Genomic DNA, 21,261 nt, shown 5'->3' with positions numbered 1-21,261 from the left:
CAGACACACACACACACACACACACAATCTCTTTTTGTTCGCAAAGAATTTGAAATTGAAGGGATGTTCATTAATTGGAGAATGGCTAACCTTGTTATGGTACACTACTGTGATGGAAAAAAAAATATTTTGCTTCAATAAATGACAAGCAGAATCATTTCAGAAAAGCCTGAGAAGACTAATGTGAACTCATGTAAACTGAAATTAGCAAAACCAGGAAAATATTGTACATAGAAAGAGCAATATTGTAACTGAAAAACTGAGCTATTCTGATCAATATGATTCAAGGCAATTCCAAAGGACACATAATGAAAAATGCTATCCACCTGCAGAGAGACAACAGATGAACTCTGAATGCAGATTGGAGTATACTTTTTTCTTTATTTATTTTCATTGTTTTATTAGTGTTTTCTTTTGCAACATGACCAATACAGAAATATGTTTTGTATGACTTCACATGTACAATCAAAATAAAATTGTTTCCTGTCTCAAGGAGGAGATAGGGGTAGCGGGAGGAGGAGATTTTGAAACTCAAAATTATTTTTAAATGATTGTTAATATTTTTTTACATTTAGTTGGGAAATATTGAGATAAAAGAATTTTCAAGATGAAGAATAGTTTTAAATCTTGCCTCAAGTACCGACTAGCCCTGTTATCTTGATCAAGGTACTTATCTTTTCTTTTTCTCATTTTCTTCTTCTTTTTTTTTTTGGTAAAGTGAGGGGTTTAGACCAGATGATCCCTAAGTTCCTTTCTAGCTCTAAACCTATGATCCTAAGAATGTGCTTTGAAAAAATTCTGAGGCAATACATTCTTAAATGATAACAATGAATCCAGTCTTTCATATTCCCAAATCATCCTTCCTATTTTGTCTTCTCTACCCCAAGTATATGAAAACTTCCCCTGATGGAATGGGTGAATGAAGATAATTTGTTCCAATGACCATGAATGTACATGAAACAGTTATAGTGGGCTGTTTAGAGCTTACTCCAACATCAAAGATGCAGAGGTCAGCCACTGTATACCAAGCCATCATCAGTCATCTTGACTTTTGTTCTGCCACTGGACTTCAATAATTCTGGAAGAGACAGTGAGACTGACAACTTTGTGGAAATTTACCTTACTTAAATCCAATTCACACATACAAACCAGGATATCACCACAGTATTACATTTATTCTCTTTGAAAACGAAGGAAGAACAAGTCTTTGTCTGCCATAACAGAAACATCCAGTGGAAGAGACTTTTTCCAATATTCTTTTGTTGTTTCCCACGAGATTCCCAAACTAAGAAAACCAAATGATTTTCCAACGTTCTTCCCTATTCCTTCCCTAAAATGATATTTTTCCAAAAGCAATAAATGCTGCTTATGTGATCTTAACATATTTTAATGGTTATTTAGCTATTAATAGTACCAGCTTAAGCTTAGTTAAAACCTGAGATCAATTATCAAGTCATATAACTGAGAGTCAAAACCAGGATTTCTGATTTTACATACAACATTCCCTGCAATGTACAATGCTGCTGATTCACTTTGAAAAGACCTTTCATTCACTTCTATTAACAAAGGCACAACTAGGTTTTAGTATGTACCTTAGTTGAATAAATAGAAAAATAAAAAAAAAAAAACATGGTACATGCGAAATAATTTTGGGAGGGAGGATGGATGGTCTCATTACTCATCAGTGTTTTCTTCTTTTCACACTTTTAGTTTCTGGAAATTTAAAAAATAAAACCATACTAAAACAGCAAAATTTTTAATTTTTAATTAAGCAATTTATTTTACTTTTTAACATTCTCTTTTATAAGATTTTGAGTCCTAAATTCCCCCCCCCCCCCATATGGCTTGGAATCTGATATAGGCTATCCATGTACAATCATATTAAACATATTTCCACATTAGTTAAGTTGTAAAAGAAGAATGAAAACAAAAAGGGAAAAAAAGCAAAAGAAAAAAAAACAACGAAAGAAGAGAAAAATAGTACGCTTTGATCTGCATTCAGACTCAATAGTTGTTTCTCTGGTTGAGGATACCATTTTCCATCACGAGTCTTTTGGAATTAACTTAGATCATTACATTGCTGAGAAGAGCTATGTCTATTAAAGTTGGTCATTGTGCAATGTTGCTGTTACTATGTGCAATGTTCTCTAGTTCTGCTCACTTCACTCAGCATCAGTTCATGCAAGTTTTTCCACATTTTTCTGAAGTTTGCCTGCTCATTATTTCTTATGAAAGACTAGTATTCCATTACATTCATATATCACAACTTGTTCAGCCATTTCTCCCTAACATTTCCAATTCTTTGCCACCACAAAAAGAGCTGATATAAATATTTTGTACATGGTGGTTCTTTTCCTTTTTTATTATCTTTTTGGGATACAGACATAGAAGGGGTACTGCTGGGTCAAAGGGTATGCACAGTTTTATAGCCCTTTGGGCATAGTTCCAAATTTTTCTCCAGATTGCTTGGATAAGTTCACAATTCACTAGCAATATATTATTGTTCCAATTTCCCCACATGTTCTCCAACATTTATCATTTTCCTGTTTTGTCATGTTAGCCAATCTAATAGGTGTGATGTGGTACCTTAGAGTTGTTTTGATTTGCATTTCTCTAATCTGTATTGACTTAGAGCATTTTTCATATGATTGTATATAGCTTTAATTTCTTCAGCTGAAAACTGCCTGTTCATTTATCAATTGGGGAATGACTTTTATTCCTATTAATTTCACTCTGTTCTATATGTATTTTAGAAATGAGTCCTTTATCAGAGACACTGGCTGTAAAAAGTGCTTCCCAACATTTTGCTTCATTTCTCATCTTGGTTGCATTGGCTTTGTTTGTGAAAAAAACCTTTTTAGTTTAATGTAATCAAAATTATCCATTTTTCATTTCATAAAGTTCTCTATCTCTTGTTTGCTCAGAAATTCCTCCATTCTCCATTAATCTGAAAGGTAAACTCTTCCTTGATCTTCTAGTTTGCTTATAGTATCACCCTTTATGTCTAGAATGTGTACCCATTGTGACTATATCTTGGTATACAGTATAAGATGTTGGTCTATGTCTAGTTTCTGCCATACTGTTTTCTAGTTTTCCCATCAGTTTTTGTCAGGCAGTGAATTCTTATCCCAGAAGGTGGAGTTTTTGGGTTTATCAAACAGTAGATTACTATAGACATTGACTATTGTGTCTTGTGTACCTAACCTATTGTAGTTATCCACCACTCTATTTCTTACCCAGTACCAAGCAGGTTTGATGATTGTTGCTTTACAATACAGTTTTAAATCTAACATAGCTACGCCATCTTCCATTGAATTTATTTTCATTAATTTCCTTTATATTCTGAAACCTTTGATCCTGCAGATGATTTTTATTATTTTTTCTAGCTCTATAAAATAATTTTTGTAGTTTGATGGGTAGGACACTGAATAGTAAATTAAGTTAGGTAGAATTGTCATTTTTATTATATTTGCTCAGCCTGCTCATGAGCAACTGGTATTTTCCCAATTATTTAGATCTGACTTTATTTGAAAACAGCAACATTTTTAACCGAAGATTAATAAAATGGCCCCTTAGGTCCATATGACCATTCCTTTTCTGTTTTATGTGCTTATTTCAAATGAAAAGTTAATAATTCTATCAATTCAGAGCCCTCTTTAGAAAAATTCTTAATATTCTAGCAGGCTTTTGGTTTTCTGTCCTAATTTATATTTATATTAATCTCTAGTTCACCACTTGAGCTCATATATATTATAAAAATAACAATACCATAAATGTTCTGGTAGAAGTAGCAATTGGTGTGTATTAGAGTGCCTGTTATTGGCCAGGCAGAGGGAGAGTATGGTTGGGAAAGGCCAGACCTTAAACAAATGCCCCTTAATTTCTTAACAGATAAATCCAGTGTGTAGCTTAACCCCAAATGATCTGCTACTGTTAGGTACCTCTAGGAGAGTTCCATATACCTTCCTCCTTTCACTTTTACTTCTTACCTTCTGTCCCTATGATATCCATTATTTCATATTTCCTTCATTAAGTAGGGGTAACAAAGCTGTCCTTCATTGCTGCTGCTACTTATTTTTTAATATTCCTATTCTTTCTTCTCAGTCTATGTCTCCCAAAATGTGTGTATGTGTCCCTTTAAGTACTCTAGGGCGTAATTCAATATCACTTTTTGTCTCACAGATTACAATATTCTCAAATCATTGCCTGAGTTCAAATGGGAATGCCTGTCCCTCTGAGCTATATACTCCAGGAAGCCAATCTGTTCTCAAAAGCCTGTTGCACATGTAAACTATCACATGGAATCAGAGGTAAGATGAGGTTCCTATTTTTGCCTATGCTGCCTGTTTACATATCCAGCCTATTCAAACTATGCTGTCTTGGCAGACTGGCTGAATTCCAGCACTTCACTATTGGATAGTGTTCTCTGTGCTTCACAAGGCTTCAGCCATTATGTGAAATGGCTTTTTATCTCTACAGAAGGCTGAGCAAGAGGAAATGAGCTTAAAACGCTATAAGAAAGAGTTCATTCACATTTAAAGAACTTCTTTAACTGTAAGGGTGATTACACACTAAAACAAGCTTTAATAGGAAACGGTGGAATCTACAACTCTGGGGACCTTTGCAAATAGTACAGAAACATGCTTTTTCCTTGATAGCTTAGCAGTATTTTAGCTAAGCAATAAATCAGCCAGCAATTACATTTGAGTGACTACTCTGTATTAAGACATGTAAATATTGGACTATTGTATACAACAAGGGTTGAATCTGATTATCTGTCTCTCTGTCTACCTATCTATCTATCTATCCATCTATCCATCTATCTATCTATCCATCCATCTATCCATCTATCTATCTATCCATCTATCTCATCATCACTCTCAATCAACAGCAGCAGCAGCAGCAGCAGCAGCAGCAGCACTAGCAGCAGCAGTAGCTCCTGAATGTTGCCCTGTATTTTAAATATGCCATTAAAAATAATTCAGGTCGTATTGATGGAACTTTCATTTGAGAAAGATATAGATGTTCTATCTCTGTTCAGTTTCCAGTTGGTCCAGAGTTGGAACACATGGATTCCATAATCTTTCCATCAACCCTCACAGAATTAAATTTTCTTCTTTTTGATTTTTCCTCTCTACCAATCAGTAATCTACATTGGCCAGTTAATGCTTAGGCAACAGAATTCAGGAACAACACTGACCTTCAATTCATGGTTAGTAGCTAATACCACATTGAGCATTTTGTTCTGCTGTTGGCTCATCCATGACTTTGGTTAGCTTCCTGCTCCTTGATTATTGCTGTACTGATCTTAGAAAGTATTACATAATATTTTTGTATGCTTTCTTAATCTGTTAGTGGAAAGGCATATAAATAAGCCTATAGTAAATCCAGAATGACTCTCTCAAATGTTTTCAGTGACATTACTAGCCTTTTGATTAGGGGAAAAAAGTCACAACAGACAAGTTTTGAAGTAAACTTTCCAGGTTCTTTGCCACATCTTTACTCAGGAAGGCTCAATAAGGTTGTGACACTCAATTCATTCCATTGGTAATGAGAAACAAGTTGGCTAGACCATATTTTCATTATTATTTTTATTACTAGTAATAGTTTAGGGACATTAATTGAAATTTCACTAAAAACTTTACCTAAATTGTCTGAATCTAAGACTATATTATTTCATTTCGGTCTCGCAATACTTTATGATATAGATAGTGGAAGCATTATTATCCCCAATTTATACATATAGGAGTCTGTGAGGTTACCATTAACTCTGACACAAATAGGATGCCATTATGAAGCAGTGTTAGAAATATCAATCAATGGGGGCAGCTAGGTGGCTCAGTGAGTAGAGCACCAGCCTTGGAGTCAGGAGGACCTGAGTTCAAATCCGGCCTCAGACACTTGACACATGTACTAGCTGTGTGACCATGGGCAAGTCACTTAACCCCAATTTGCCCTGCTAAAAAGCAAAAAAAAAAAAAAAAGAAATATCAATCAGTAAGCAAGGTATGTGTAAAGGAGATTTGTCATTTTGTGTAAAATGCTTTTTTTATTCTAATTTATGCATGGCAATACTGATGTTTTTTTGGTGTTTATAACTTCAGAGTAAGAAAAAAAGGATTAACACATGCTCTGAGGCTATCTAACTCCTGCTCTTTCTGATGTATTGACTCACAAGCATGGAAATACTATATCACCTTAAAACTCACTGGCAGCTTTGAGTGTTTGACAGAGGTCTTTTCTAATGCTATATACCTAATTAGTCCTCACTGTTTTTTCTTCCTACCATGATTGTTCATTGATTATTATTTAGTCAGCCAGAGTGTATTAGCTTTTACAAAGCAATATTCGGTGATATGGTACAGTAATAGCAACTGGCCCAAAGAATTTCTCAAAAAAGTCTAGGACACAATGTCCTACAAAGATATGGAGAGTCTCTGCAAAAGTGGGTTCAAACTTAATATGTGTGGCAAATGCTAACTCACAGATCCTACTTACTGGAAGATATTATCTTGCCTTTGTGGAGTCCGAAGACTCCGTTCCCTTGTGGGCATGCTATTGTTTCTATTATGAGTTCTTTGTTGAGTTGTGAATCTGTATACAAACTGTCCTCAGCTCAAGATGGAAATATAGCCTCCAGACCTTGCTGTCCTGCAGTATGATGCTAGAACACCAATGGGAAAATGGGAAACTAAGTGTTCTCCAGACTTCAAAAACTTAATAGGCTATTGTCCAGCCAAGTGGAGTGGATATGATGGTAGGGCTAGGGCTAAAGTGCATTTTTTTTCAATGCATTCTTCCTTAGGGAATAGAGTTTTAACTCTTTCTCCCCATTAGACACTCACTGGATTCCAAATTTCTCATGACTAAATTGAGTTGATATTATTTTGAAGGCCATGATTCAGTTTCCTCAGTTGATCTGAAAACACTCATGTCACTCCAATTCATTCAGAAGTTCATCAAAGAAATCTAAATTTATCAAGACATTTTTAAACTTAGTTGAATTGTCTTTTGATGGATTTGATTAGATCAAGATGCATTTCCACCTAGTTATATTACATTACCATTTTATCATTTCATTAAAGTGAGATGGGGTAATTTTTACTGATTTGCTCAAGTGATTCCCGCTCTTCCACTATCACAAAAGAAAATCAGTTAATTCAATTGGATATCAAAATAAGTTCCTTTCACTTTACCTTTTTTCCCCTTTAGGACTAGTACTAGAAATGAGTCACTGTGAAGAAGCTAGAAATACCGTTGAAACAGCTTGTTACTAGAGAAACAAATGCACAGAACAGAACAATGACATCTTCTAATAGGTGAATATAGAAGCCTCAAGTCCACACAAATAGAAATTGTCAGAGTCAGAATGTGAACCCTAGGCCTCTGATTTCAGTCAAAAAATATCCCCTATACTGTGCTTCAAAAAAATGTCAGTATGCCTGAAGAAAGACTTTCCATATTTTTTCCCCAAAACTATTTTTTCTCTCTAATATATAATTTTATTTAACATTTATTTACTTTGGCTTGCACATCATATTCATGTCAAAATTAACATTTCCACTGCCCAAAACAAGAAGTCAAACCTTTGAAAAATTTAGAGATATAAAACCAACAAGAAAATCAATTGTCAATACATGAAACATCCTACATGCATGGTTCTCTATATCGAGAAGAATAAAGTTCAGTTTTCTTATCTGAGTCCTCATGAACACAGAGTATTCAGTTACAGTTTAATATTCAATATATAATTTAATCCTGCTGAGCATTCAATATATTCCATGTACTGTGTTAAGTGGAGGATTCATAGAAAGGTAAACAAATACACAAGCAAACAACTATCAAGATCCAAGATCCCGGTAATCAAGGTACTCAGATAATAATTAGAGAAACATGCACAAAATATTCTCTCTCTCTCTCTCTCTCTCTCTCTCTCTCTCTCTTTCTCTCTCTTTCTCTCTTTCTCTGTGTGTGTATATATATATATATGTACATATATACACATATATATACATATATGTATGTGTGTCTGGATATACATGCATATATGCACATATACACATGTATGCACATAAACGTGCACATATATGTGTAAATGTACATACCTTTATGTACATATACACACATATGATTTCGAACTTATGAATATGAGTCTTCCTGATTTCGAGTCCAGTACTCTATGAACTACACCACCTAGATGCCCCTATAGTAGCAGCTAAGGGATGGAATGGATAGCACACTGGGCCCAAAGTCAGGAAGACCTGAATTTAAATCCAAGCTTATTTACTAGCTGTGTGACCTCTGGCAAGTAAGTTAACCCTGATTGACAAAGTTTCCTCATCTGTAAAATGAGCTGAAGAAGGAAACAGCAAACCACTCTAGTATCTTTGCCAAGAAAACTCCAAATGTGGTCACAAAGAGTCAAACATGACTAAAATGACTCAACAACAATAAAGGAAGGGACAGCAATATACATATACATACATGCGCACATATATATATATATGTTTATATCATATGTACACACACAAAGAAGCATATATATATGTATAAATATGTAAATATGTATATACAAACACCTACACCCATATGACTACAAAGTAATACATATAGTTAAATACATACATATATGCATATGTGTATTTATACTGTGTGCATGTATACACACACATATAGTGACAGTCAGTGTTAAGTGACTTGCCTAGGGTCATACAGCTGGTAAGTGTCTGAGGCTGAATTTGAACTCATATCCTCCTGATTCCAGGGCCAGTGATTTATCCACTGTATCACCTAGCTGCAACTATATTTTTTCAATTGTAATAAAACTTTTGTGATGGTTCTATATAATATAAATATCCTTCCAAACATTTCTACTTTTTTTTCAAAATTCAGAGAAATGGAGTAGTCTCAATCAAATTCCTTTTCCTACATACTTTCTCAGAACTGTGATCTCATTCCTCCTCCAGCAATTAGATAGTCAATAAGCATTCATTGAGCTCCTGCTATGTGTCAGGCACTGTGCTAAGTACTAGGGATAAAAAGAATGATAAAAATAGAGCTTTCCTTCAGTGATAAAAATATAAAATGGTGGGGGGGCAAAATATAGATGGAATAAATTAGAAATAATCGCAGAGGGATCACTAGCATTAAAGGGAGGTGAGACAGGCTTAAGACTGCAATGTTCCAGAGGGGTGGAGCCAAGACGGCAACTGGAAAGCAGAGACTTGCATGAGTTTCCCCCCATGTCCCTCCAAAAACCTATAAAAATGGCTCTGAACAAATTCTAGAACTGCGTAACCCACAAAATAGCAGAGGGAAGCAGGGTTCCAGCCCAGGACAGCCTGGATGGTTGCTGGGTAAGGTCTATCACATGGAGCTGGGAGCAGAAGGAACAGAGTCCTATGTGGGCTGTGCCCAGACCAACCAGATAGTGAGCCGGGGGAACAGGCACTGGCACCCTGAATCAGTGAGCTGGGGCAGTTACCAGACTTCTCAACCCACAAACACCAAAGACAACAGAGAAGGTTAGTGGGAAAAGCTGCAGGGACAGAGTGAAGGAGTTCCAGGTTTGGCCATTGCCCTGGGGGCAGCAGGGGAGGTGCAGCTACAGAACTACAGCTGCAGTTGCTTCAGGCCCCAGGTCCAACTGGTGGGAGGAATTAAGTGGTGGATTGCAGGAAGAATGCAGAGCCAGCTTGGATCTGAGTCCAGTCAGGGTTGGTGGTTCTTGGGGGAGGCAGAGCACTGTTATGCCAGAGCTGGCTGTGTAGAAATAGCATTGAAAACAACAGCACATCCCCTCAAGCTTGGAAAAAAGTACTCTCTACTCCACAATCAGTCATAACCATATGAAAAACTTAAGGGTCAAGTAGTTGGCTGGGAATATGGCCAGGCAGTGAAAACGCTCTCAGATTCAGGCTCAGACTTTGGAATCTTTCTTTGGTGACAAAGAGGACCAAAACATACAGCCAGAAGAAGTCAACTAAGAGAAAGAGCCTACATCAAAAGCCTCCAAGAAAAAAACATGATCTAGTCTCAGGCCATGGAGGAGCTCAAAAAGGATTTGGAAAAGCAAATTAGAGAAGTAGAGGAAAAATTGGGAAGAAAAATGAGAGTGATGCATGAAAACTATAAAAAACAAGTCAATGACATGCTAAAGACCCAAAAAATACTGAAGAAAACAATATGTTAAAAAATTAGACTAAGTCAAATGGCAAAAGAACTCCAAAAAGCCAATGAGAAAAAGAACATCTTGAAAGGCAGAATTACCCAAATGGAAAAGGACTTCCAAAAGACCACTGAAGAAAATACTACATTAAAAATTAGATTGGAGCAAGTGGAAGCTAGTGACTTGATGAGAAATCAAGATATTATAAAACAGAACCAAAGGAATGAAAAAGTGGAAGACAATGTGAAATATCTCATTGGAAAAACCACTGACCTGGAAAATAAATCCAGGAGAGATAATTTAAAAATTATTGGATTACCTGAAAGCCATGATCAAAAAAAGAGCCTAAATCTCATCTTTCAAGAAAGTATCAAGGAAAATTGCCCTGATATTCTAGAGCCAGAGGGTAAAATAGAAATTGAAAGAATCCACATATTGCCTCCTCGAAAAGATTCCAAAAAGAAATCTGCTAGGAATATTGTCATCAAATTCCAGAGCTCCCAGATCAAGAAGAAAACATTGCAAGCAGCCAGAAGGAAACAATTTGAGTGTTGTGGAAACACAATCAGAATAATACAAGATCTAGCAACTTCTACATTAAGGGATCAAAGGGCTTGGAGTATGATATTCCAGAGGTCAATGGAGCTAGGATTAAAACCAAGAATCACCTACCCAGCAAAACTGAGTATCATGCTCCAAGGCAAAATAAGGATTTTCAATAAAATAGAGGACATTCAAGCTGTCCCAGTGAAACAACCAGAACTGAAAAGAACATTAGACTTTCAAGCACCAGAAGCAAGAGAAGCATGAGAAGGTAAACTAGAAAGTGAAATCAAAAGGGACTTACTAAAGTTGAACTCTTTTGTTTACATTCCTACATGGAAAGATGATGTGTATGATTCATGAGACCTCAGTATTAGGGTAGCTGAAGGGAATATACATATATGTGTGTGTATGTATATGCATATATATATATATATATATATATATATATATATATATATATATATATATATATATGTGTGTGTGTGTGTGTGTGTGTGTGTGTGTGTGTGTGTGTGTGTGTGTGTGTATGTATATATATAGACAGAGGGCACAGGGTGACTTGAATATGAAGGGATGATATCTAAATAAATCAAAGTAAGGGAGGAGAGAGGAATATATTGAGAGAGGGAGAAAGGGAAAGATAGAATGGGGTAAATTATCTTTCAAAAAAGTGGCAAGAAAAAGGAGTTCTCTGGGAAGGGAAGAGGGGGCAGGTGGGGGGAAATGCGTCAATCTTGCTCTCATCAGAATCGATCTGAGTAGGGAATAACATACACACTCAATTAGGTTTCTTACCCCACAGGAAAGAAGGAGGAGTAAGATAAAAAAGGGGGGGACAACAGAAAGGAAGGTAGATGGGGGAGGAGGCAATCAAAAATAAACACTTTCAAAAAGGGACAGTGTCAAGGGAGAAAATTCAATAAATGGGGATAGATTAGGAAGGAGCAAAATATAGTTAGTCTTTCACAACATGAGTATTGTGGAAATGTTTACATAATGATATGCATGTGACCTATGTTGAATTGCTTGCCTTCTTAAGGAGGGTGGGTGGGGAGGGCAGAGGGGAGAGAATTTAGGACTCAAAGTTTTAAAAACAGATTTTCAAAAAAGTTTTTGCACGCAACTAGGAAGTAAGATACACAGGCAATGGGGCATAGAAATTTATCTTGCCCTACAAGAAAGTAAAGGAAGAGGGGAAGGGAGAGGAGTGGGGTGACAGAAGAGAGGGCTGACTTTGGAGTTTGGCAACCAGAATATATGCCATCTTGGAGTGGGCAGGAGGGTAGAAATGTGGAGAAAATTTGTAATTCAAACTCTTGTGAAAATCAATGCTGAAAGCTTAATATATTAAATAAATTTTAAAAAATATGCTTAAAAAAAGACTGCAGTGTTCCTTAGTCTTAATATCCTGTTTGGTTCTCATCCATTTTCATTCATATCTTTGAAGAAGGAGTCTACCAAGTATAGTAGAAATCTTCCTTTTATGATTTCATGGGCACTAAGGAAATACTCAGGCAACTATCTATTATCTCTCTTTCCTATATGGGTCCATCCCACTAGTTTAGTGGATTTAACTTCAGTAAATAACTCCATCACTTCTTACTTCTAAACCACTTGCATTCTCTACTTATTAGTTTTATAATTTATAGAATTAGCGAATTGGAAAAGACTGCATTCAAGATCTCTTCTAATTCTAAATCAAGATTGGAGAATAGCATCTTTTACACAACATCAAAATCTCTATTGGTGCTCTAAAGCGGCCTGCTCACTTCAATCGTTTATCTATCCAATGACTTTTAGGTTACTCATGGATTACAAGATCCATTATTAGAAATTCTATTTCTATGTGATGACTTACAAACTTCCGGTTCTGTGATTTGGTCACCAAATGTATTTTTTTCCACTGACACTGATTACATTCCCTCTGTAATTTGTAGATGATCTCTGAGGGTACTTGTAGACTGAAGAATCTTCAACCTGCAGCAAATGGTGATGAGTCAGCCTCTACCAAGTTAGGCTGGCCATGAGGACTATCGCCCAAATTTTTTAGCCTTTTATAATTAGGCCGTGGCCCTTTTGAAGTGTATACTCTGTCTTTGAGATCCCAAGGTTACCTCAATATCATAGTAAAGTAAAGAAGAGAATTTTAACATGGGCACTGTGAAAGTATGTTTTTAAATTCTATTTTTCCCTTGAAAATTTTATTTATTTTAAACATTTTTACAGTCATAAATTCCAAATTCTCTCTCTTCCTCCCACCACTCTACCACCCCTAGCAAAGGCAAGAAATAGGCTTTCAATTATATTTGTGAGTCATGCGAAACTTATTTCCATGTTACACATATTGAAAAAAAATAAAGGGAAAAGAGTATGCTTCAATCTGAACTCAGAGTTCATTATTTTTCTCTTAGATGGTAGATTGAATTTTTAATTAGGGGTCCTTTGAAATTAATTTGGATCATTGTATTGATCAGAGTAGCTAATATTTTCACAGCTGATCATCATTACAATATTGTTGTTAATGTGTACAATGGTCTAGTTCTGCTCATATCACTTTGCAATAGTTAGTGTAAGTCTTCCCAGGTTTTCCTAAAAACATCCCTCTCATTGATGCTTTTTTCCCTGATACTTTATTTGGTGATTGCATTGTTTTGGGGTTTTAAAAATATTTTAATAATATTTTATTTTTAATTACATGTAAAGACAAGTTTAATAATTAATTTTTATAATATTTTGTTTCTAAATTTTCTCCCTCCCTCCTCTCTTCTAAATTGATAACAATTTAATATTTGTTACATATATGGAATCATGTAAAACATTTCTATATTAGTCACATTTGTGAAAGAGGAAACAGACCAAAAGGGAAAATAACACAAAAAATAAGGTAAGCGAAAATATTATCCTTTGATTTTCATTCTGAGTCCATCAGTTCCTTATGTGGATGTAGATAATATTTTCCATCATGAATCCTTTGTAATTGTCTTGGATCATTGCATTGCTGAGAAGAACTAAGTTATTCATAGTTGATCACTGTACTGTGTTGCCATCACCCTGTGTAATGTTTTCCTGGTTCTGTTTATTTCACATTACATCAGTCCATATTTGGCTTTCCAGATATTTCTTTCTTAAATCTACCTGCTCATCATTTCTTATTGTGAAATAGTAATTTATTACATTCATATACCACAACTTTTTCAACCATTCTCAAGTTATGGGCATCCCCTCAATTTCCAGTTTTATCTTTTTGCCACCACAGAAAGAATTGGTAGGAATATTTTTGTACGTGTATATCCTTTTGTCTTTTTTCTGATTGCTTTAGAATGCAGACCTAGCAGTGGTATTGCTGTATTAAAGGGGATGTACAATTTGGTTGCTCTTGGGGCATAATTCCAAATTACTCTCTAGAATGGTTGGATCAATTTACATCTCCACCAACAGTACCTTAGTGTCCCAATTTTCCTACATCCTCTTTAAAATTTATCATTTCCCTTTTTGTCCTATTAGCCAGGTGTGAATTATTAGATGTGTGTGAAGTTGTACCTCAGAATTGTTTTAATTTTAATTTATCTAATCAAAAGTGATTTCAAGCATCTCTTCATAGGACTAGAGATAGCTTTAATTTCTTCACCTGAAAACTGCTTGTTCATAGCCTTTGAATATTCATCAATTGGGGAATGGTGTCTATTAATATAAATTTGGTTTATTTCTCTATATGTTGGAGAAATGAGACTTTCATCAGAGATATTAGATCATTTCCCAGCTTGTGCTTTCCTTCTAATCTTGGTTACATTTTTTTTGTTTGTTCAAAAGCTTTTCAACTTAATGTGATCAAAATTGCCTATTTTACATTTTGTACTGTTCTCTAGCTCTTGTTTTGTCATGAAATCTTCTCTTCTCCAGAGATCTGATAGGTGGAATATTACTTACTCTTCTGATCTGCTTATGGTGTTACCCTTTATGTCTAAATAATGTACCCATTTTGACCTTATTTTGGTATACAGTATAAGATGTTGGTCTATAACAAGTTTTTACCATATTATTTTCCCATTTACCTAACAGATTTTATCAAGTAATGATTTTTTATTGCAGAATCTTGGGTCTTTGTGTTTAGCAAACAGGAAATAACTACAGCCATTCACTACTGTATCTTATGCACCTAATCTATTCCAGTGATCCACCTCTCTTTCTTACCCAGTACCATATAGTTTTTATGATTACTGTTTTATAATATATTTGAGATCTGATATTCCTAAGCCACCTATCTTTGCATTTCTTTCATTAATTCCCTTCATATGCTTGATGAATTTGTCGTTATTTCTTCTAGTTCTATAAAATCATTTTTTTGGTAGTTTGATTGGTATTGTACTGAACAAGTAAATTAATTTAGGCAGAATTGTCACTTTTGTAATATTGACTCAGCCTATCCATGAGCAATTAATATGTTTCCAGTTATTTTTTAATTTTTTTATTTATTTAATATTTTTAGTTTTCAGCACTGGTTTTCAGAAGAGTTTGAATTATAAATTTTCTCCCCATTTCTATGCCCCCCACTGCAAGATGACATGTATTCTGATTGTCCCATTCCCCAGTCAGCCCTCCCTTCTTTCACACCACTCCCCCCATTCCCTTTTCCCTTACATTCTTGTAGGGCAAGATAGATTTCTATGGCCCATTGCCTGTATATCTTATTTCCTAGTTGCATGCAAAAACTGTTTTTTTGAACATCTGCTTTTAAAACTTTGAGTTCCAAATTCTCTCCCATCTTCCCTGAACACCCACCCTTCCTAAGAAGGCAAACAATTCAACATAGGCCACATGTGTATCATTATGTAAAACCCTTCCACAATACTCATGTTGTGAAAGATTAACGATATTTTGCTCCTTCCTATCCTATCTCCCTTTATTCAGTTTTCTCCCTTAACCCTGTCCCTTTTTGAAAGTGTTTCCTTTTGATTATCTCCTCCCCCTATTTGCCCTCCCTTCTATCATCCCCCCTTTTTATCTCCTTCCTCTTCTTTCCTGTGGGGTAAGATACCCAATTGAGTGTGTATAGTGTTCCCTCCTCAGGTCAAATCTGATGAGAGCAAGATTCACTGATTCCTCCTCACTTGACCCCTCTTCTCTTCCTACAGAACTGCTTTTTCTTGCCACTTTTATGCAAGATAATTTACCCCATTCTATCTCTCCCTTTATCCCTCTCTCAATGTATTCCTCTCTTATCCATTAATTTGATTTTATTTTTTTAGATATTATCCCTTCATATTCACCTCACCCTGTGCCCTCTGTCTATATGTGTATATATATATATTCCCTTCAGCTACCTTAATAATGAGGTCTCATGAATTATACACATCATCTTTCCATGTAGGAATGTAAACAAAATGGTTCAACTTTAGTAAGTCCCTTATGATTTCTCTTTCTTGTTTACCTTCTCATGCTTCTCTTGCTTCCGGTGTTTGAAAGCCTAATTTTCTTTTCAGCTCTCATCATTTCACTGAGAAAGCTTGAAAGTCCTCTATTTTATTGAAAATCCTTCTTTTGCCTTGGAGCATGATACTCAGTTTTGCTGGGTAGGTGATTCTTGGTTTTAATCCTAGCTCCATGGAATATCATATTCCAAGCCCTTTGATCCCTTAATGTAGAAGCTGCTAGATCTTGTATTATCCTGATTGTGTTTCCACAATACTCAAATAGTTTCTTTCTGGCTGCTTGCAGTATTTTCTCCTTGATCTGGGAGCTCTGGAATTTGGTGACAATATTCCTAGGAGTTTTCATTTTGGGATCTTTTTGAGGACACGATCAGTGGATTCTTTCAATTTCTATTTTACTGTCTGGCTCTAGAATGTCAGGGCAGTTCTCCTTGATAATTTTTTGAAAGATAATATCTAGGCTCTTTTTTTGATCATGGCTTTCAGGTAGTCCAACAATTTTTAAATTATCTCTCCTGGATCTATTTTCCAGGTCAGTGGTTTTTCCACTGAGATATCTCACATTGTCTTCCATTTTTTTATTCCTTTGGTTCTGTTTTACAATATCTTGATTTTTCATAAAGTCACTAGCTTCCAGTCGCTCCAATCTAATTTTTAAGGTAGTATTTTCTTCAGTGGTCTTTTGGACCTCCTTTTCCATTTGGCTAATTCTGCCTTTCAAGACATTCTTCTCTTCATTGGATTTTTGGAGTTCTTTTGACATTTGAGTTAGTCTATTTTTAAGGTCTTATTTTCTTCTGCATTTTTGGGGTCTCCATTAGCAAATAATTGACTTGTTTTTCATGGTTTCCTTGCATCCCTCTCATTTGTCTTCCCAATTTTTACTCTACTTCTCTAACTTGCTTTTCCAAATCCTTTTCAAGCTCCTCCATGGCCTGAGACTAGTTTATGTTTTTCTTTGGGGGCTTTTGCTATAGGTTGAATTTATTGATTTCTTCTAGGTGTATATTTTGGTCTTCTTTGTCACTGATGAAAGATTCCAAAGTTTGAGTCTGAATCTGAGTCCATTTTCACTGCCTGGCTGTGTTCCTAGCTAAGTACTTGACCCCTGAGTTTTTCATCAGGGTATGACTGCTTGTAGAGAAGAGAGTACTTTGTCCCAGGCTTGAGGGGCTGTGCTGTTGTTTTCAGAGGTGTTTCTACACAGCAAGTTCTGCCATACCAATGCTCCTCCTCCCTTGACAACCGTCAACCTGGACCACGACTCAGATATGATCAGGCTTTGCACTCCTGCTCTGATCTGCCTCTTAATTCCTCCCACCAGGTGGGCCTGGAGCCAGAGGCAACTGCAGCTGTAGTTCTGTAGTGGCACTACCTCCACTGCCCTGGTGTGGTGGCCAAACCTCGAACTCCTTTCACTCTGTCCCTGCAGTTTTTTTTTTTTCCCACTAACCTTCTCTGTTGTCTTTGGTGTTTGTGGGTTGAAAAGTCTGGTAACTGCCACTCCTCACTGATTCAGGGCACTAGGGCCTGTTTCACCAGGCTCCTGGTCTGGTTGGTTTGGATGTAGCCAATGCTGGACTCTGTTCCACTCCGCTCCCAGCACTGTGTGGTAGACCTTACCCAGAGACCATCCAGGCTGTCCTCGGCTTGAGCCCTGCTTCCCTCTGTTATTTTGTGGGTTCTGCAGTTCGAGAATTTGTTCAGAGCCATTTTTATAGGTGTTTGCAGCATCGTGGGGGAGAGCTTTAGGGAAGTCCTTGCTTTCCAGTTGCCATCTTGCTTCTGCCCCCAATTTTTCCAGTTATTTAGATCTGACTTTATTTGTGTGAAAAGTGTTTTGTAATTGTGTTCAAATAGTTCTAGTTTGCCTTGGCAGGTAGATTCCCAAGTATTTTACATTGTTTACAGTTATTTTAAGTGCAGTTTCTTTTTTCTCTTTCTTGCTGCTAGAGTTTCTTGGTAATATATACAAATGCTAATGATTTATTTTAACTCCTGAAACTTTGCTAAAGTTGGTAATTATTTCAAGTAATTTTTTCAGTTGATTCTCTGGGGTTCCCTAAGTATACCATTGTATCACTTGCAAGGAGTGATAGCTTTTTTTCTTCATTGTCTATTCTAATTCCTTCAGTTTCTTTTTCTTCTCTCATTGCAATAGCTAATATTTCTAGTACAATTTGGGTAATAGTGGTGATTAGGGGCATGCTTGCTTCACCCCTGATCTTAAAGGGAATATTTCTACCTTGTCACTTTTATAGACACTACTTTTTAATAGTTTCAGATAGATACATCTTATTATTTTAAGGAATGCTCACTTTATTACTATATTTTCTAATGTTTTTAATAGGAATGGGTGCTGTATTTTGGCAGAAGCTTTTTCAGCACCAATTGAGATAGTCATAAAAATAATTTGGTTTTGTTATTGATATGGCAAATTATGCTGATAATTTTCTTAATATTGAACCAGCACTGTGTTCCTGGCATAAATCCTACATTGTCAGACTGTATGATTCTTGTGATATACTGATATAATTTACTGGCTAGTATTTTATTTAAAATTTTTGTGTCAGTATTTGGCAGGGAAATAACTTCATAGTTTTAATTTTTGTTGCCTTTTCATGCTTTAGGCATCAGTACCATATTTGTATTTTTAACAGAATTTGGTAGGACTTCTACTTCTTCTACTTTTCCAAATTGTTTAAATAGTATTGGCATTATTTGTTCTTTAAAAGTTTGATATAATTCACTTGTGAACTCATCTAGCCATGAGGATTTTTCTTAGAAACTTTATTGTTTGTTCAAATTCTTTTTCTAAGGTGTGCTTAAGCATTCTATTTCCTCATCTGGTAATCTGGGTAATTTACATTTTTATAAGTATTCTTTCATTTTGCTCAGATTGTCAGATTTATTGACATATAATTAAGTAAAATATTTTTGAATTATTGTTTTAATTTCTTCTTTATTGGTGGTGATTTCATCCTTTTAGTTTTTGATACCTGGATATTTTGTTTTCTTTCTTTTTTCAATGAAATTAACCAATGATTTATCTATCCTAGTTTTTTTCATAAAACCAGCTTCCAGATTTTTAAATAAGCTCATTAGTTTTTTTTTTTTTTTCAATTTTATCAAACTCACCTTTGGTTTTGAGGTTTTCCAATTTGATTTTTAGTTGGGGATTTTAATTTGTTCTTTTTTCTTTTTTTTCCTAATTTCATGCCCAATTCATTGATCTGCTTTTTCTCTATTTTGTTGATGTTAGAATTTAGAGAAATAAAATTCCCCTTATGTAGTGCTTTTGCTACATGCCATAAACTTTGGTATGTTGTCTCATGGTTGTAATTCTCTTTAATGAAGTTATTCATTGAGAAAGATGGATCCCCTGTTGCTGGACCAGGGGGAAGTGCAGGGGCAGCACGGCCATGGTTACCCCAGCAGCCAACAATTAGGCTCTCCCCATTCTGGCCTCCTTGAGGTGCCCCAGCCCAGTCCTGGAGGGAGGATCTCCTCTAGAGGTGAGAGGAGGAGGAGGGTTCAGTCTTCACAGCCTGGACAGTCTTGGTTTTCCCTCTTCAGCTGAATAAGGGGATGCCAATTAATGCCAATGGTGAAGGTGCTTTTCCTGATGCAAATGCCAGTCCACTTATAAGTGGATCAAGACCCCTAAGTTTATTCATGGCAGGAAAGTAGAACGGTATAGTTCCACCATCCACGACACTAGCACCTCTGCTGGGTTCAGAGCACTGTATGGAGAGAAACGGCTTCTTGATTTCACATTTGCATTGAAGATCATTAATTCCAGGCTCATCATGCACTCCTTGTCACCTAGAGCGACTGCTTCAGGCTAATGTTCACAGCTGACATGACAGAGTGAGATCAAGACAAAATTCATTTGAAAGGTCTGAATGCTACAGACTTCAGCTATGTCCTACAATTCATGTACTATGGAACTATAGAACTGAATATGAATACTGTTCGTGAAATCCTGAAGGCTCCCATGTATGTTCAGCTTATAGAAGTAGTAAAGTTCTGCTGGTATTTTCTCTTAGTCAAAGTCTGCTTAGAAAATTCTGCAGAAATTATGAGACTATTAGATGATTTTGGTGTAAACTTCAAGAGAGTCAGGGAGAAGTTGGACTCCTTTCTTTTAGAGAACTTTATGCCACTATTGTCAAGACCCAATTTCCTATCTTGTCTGAGCTTTGAAAAGCTTATGTCTTATTTGGATAATAACCATCTGAGCAGATTCCCAGAGATGGAACTATACAAGGCTGTTCACTCTTGATAGAAGATATTGGAGACATACCAGTACCGTCATTCAGAATGTCAGCTTTCGTTTGATGACCCCATCCAGTGCTTTTGAGAAGGTTGGTACATCTGAAAGCAATAGATAGAATTCCTTATTTAGCTAGGTCAGCATGCCTTCCATAGGTGAGAGAACCATACCTGTCACAAAGAAGAGAAATTAGTTTGGCTAATAATGTATGAAGGAGATTAATTTTTGAAGTATCTAGTTTTTTGAAGATTTTTTGGGTGAGTAAGCCAGGTAGGTTTTATAGCATCTTATTAGGATCTAGTTGTTTCTTTTTTCTGAAAACTTAATTTTAAATAGACTTAACCTAAGTAAGATATAAGTTGTTTTCATATAGAATGCTATGTATTTTCTTCAGCTTTTCTTTTCATGAAGTGACTGAAGTGAGCAAAGCTGTGTTTATTTTTTTTTTATTGTGACACATTGAAACAGCATGTTCAGATTATGTAGAAATTGAAAGCAGACAAATATTTTAGAGTTTTATATCAGAAAGCACAATGTTCCATTGACCATTGAGGAAATTTGTTAATGACATACAAAATAGTAAGACTATTTTTACTAGAGCTAAAAACTAATAAGTACTAGTAATAATTTTTTCATTCATTCTACCTGGTCATATTGCTTTGTTTGCAGTGAGAATATTGATCAAATTTGACTGTTTAATGTTCCTTGAAAATAGAGCAGAGGTTCTTATTCTTTATGTTGATCAAAATATCCTTTTGCACTTTCAGCCATTTCTATTAACTTTAAAAAAATAGTCTCTTTTCCTAGATTTTATTTTTTACTTTTATGTCCTGTGTCTCAAC

The 21,261-nt window shown here is 35.7% G+C and overlaps 1 pseudogene; it reads left to right on the top strand.

The window, feature by feature from the left end:
* LOC118846786 overlaps nucleotides 1-20,555 on the top strand; it is a 49,397-nt pseudogene extending 28,842 nt beyond the window's left edge.
* The last annotated feature ends 706 nt before the right edge of the window (nucleotides 20,556-21,261 follow it).

Source organism: Trichosurus vulpecula, chromosome 4, assembly GCF_011100635.1.
Source record: "Trichosurus vulpecula isolate mTriVul1 chromosome 4, mTriVul1.pri, whole genome shotgun sequence".
NCBI classification, from domain to species: Eukaryota; Metazoa; Chordata; class Mammalia; order Diprotodontia; family Phalangeridae; genus Trichosurus; species Trichosurus vulpecula.
The sequence above is the reverse complement of the archived record's forward strand: the minus strand, read 5'-3'. Positions and strand labels throughout refer to the sequence as shown.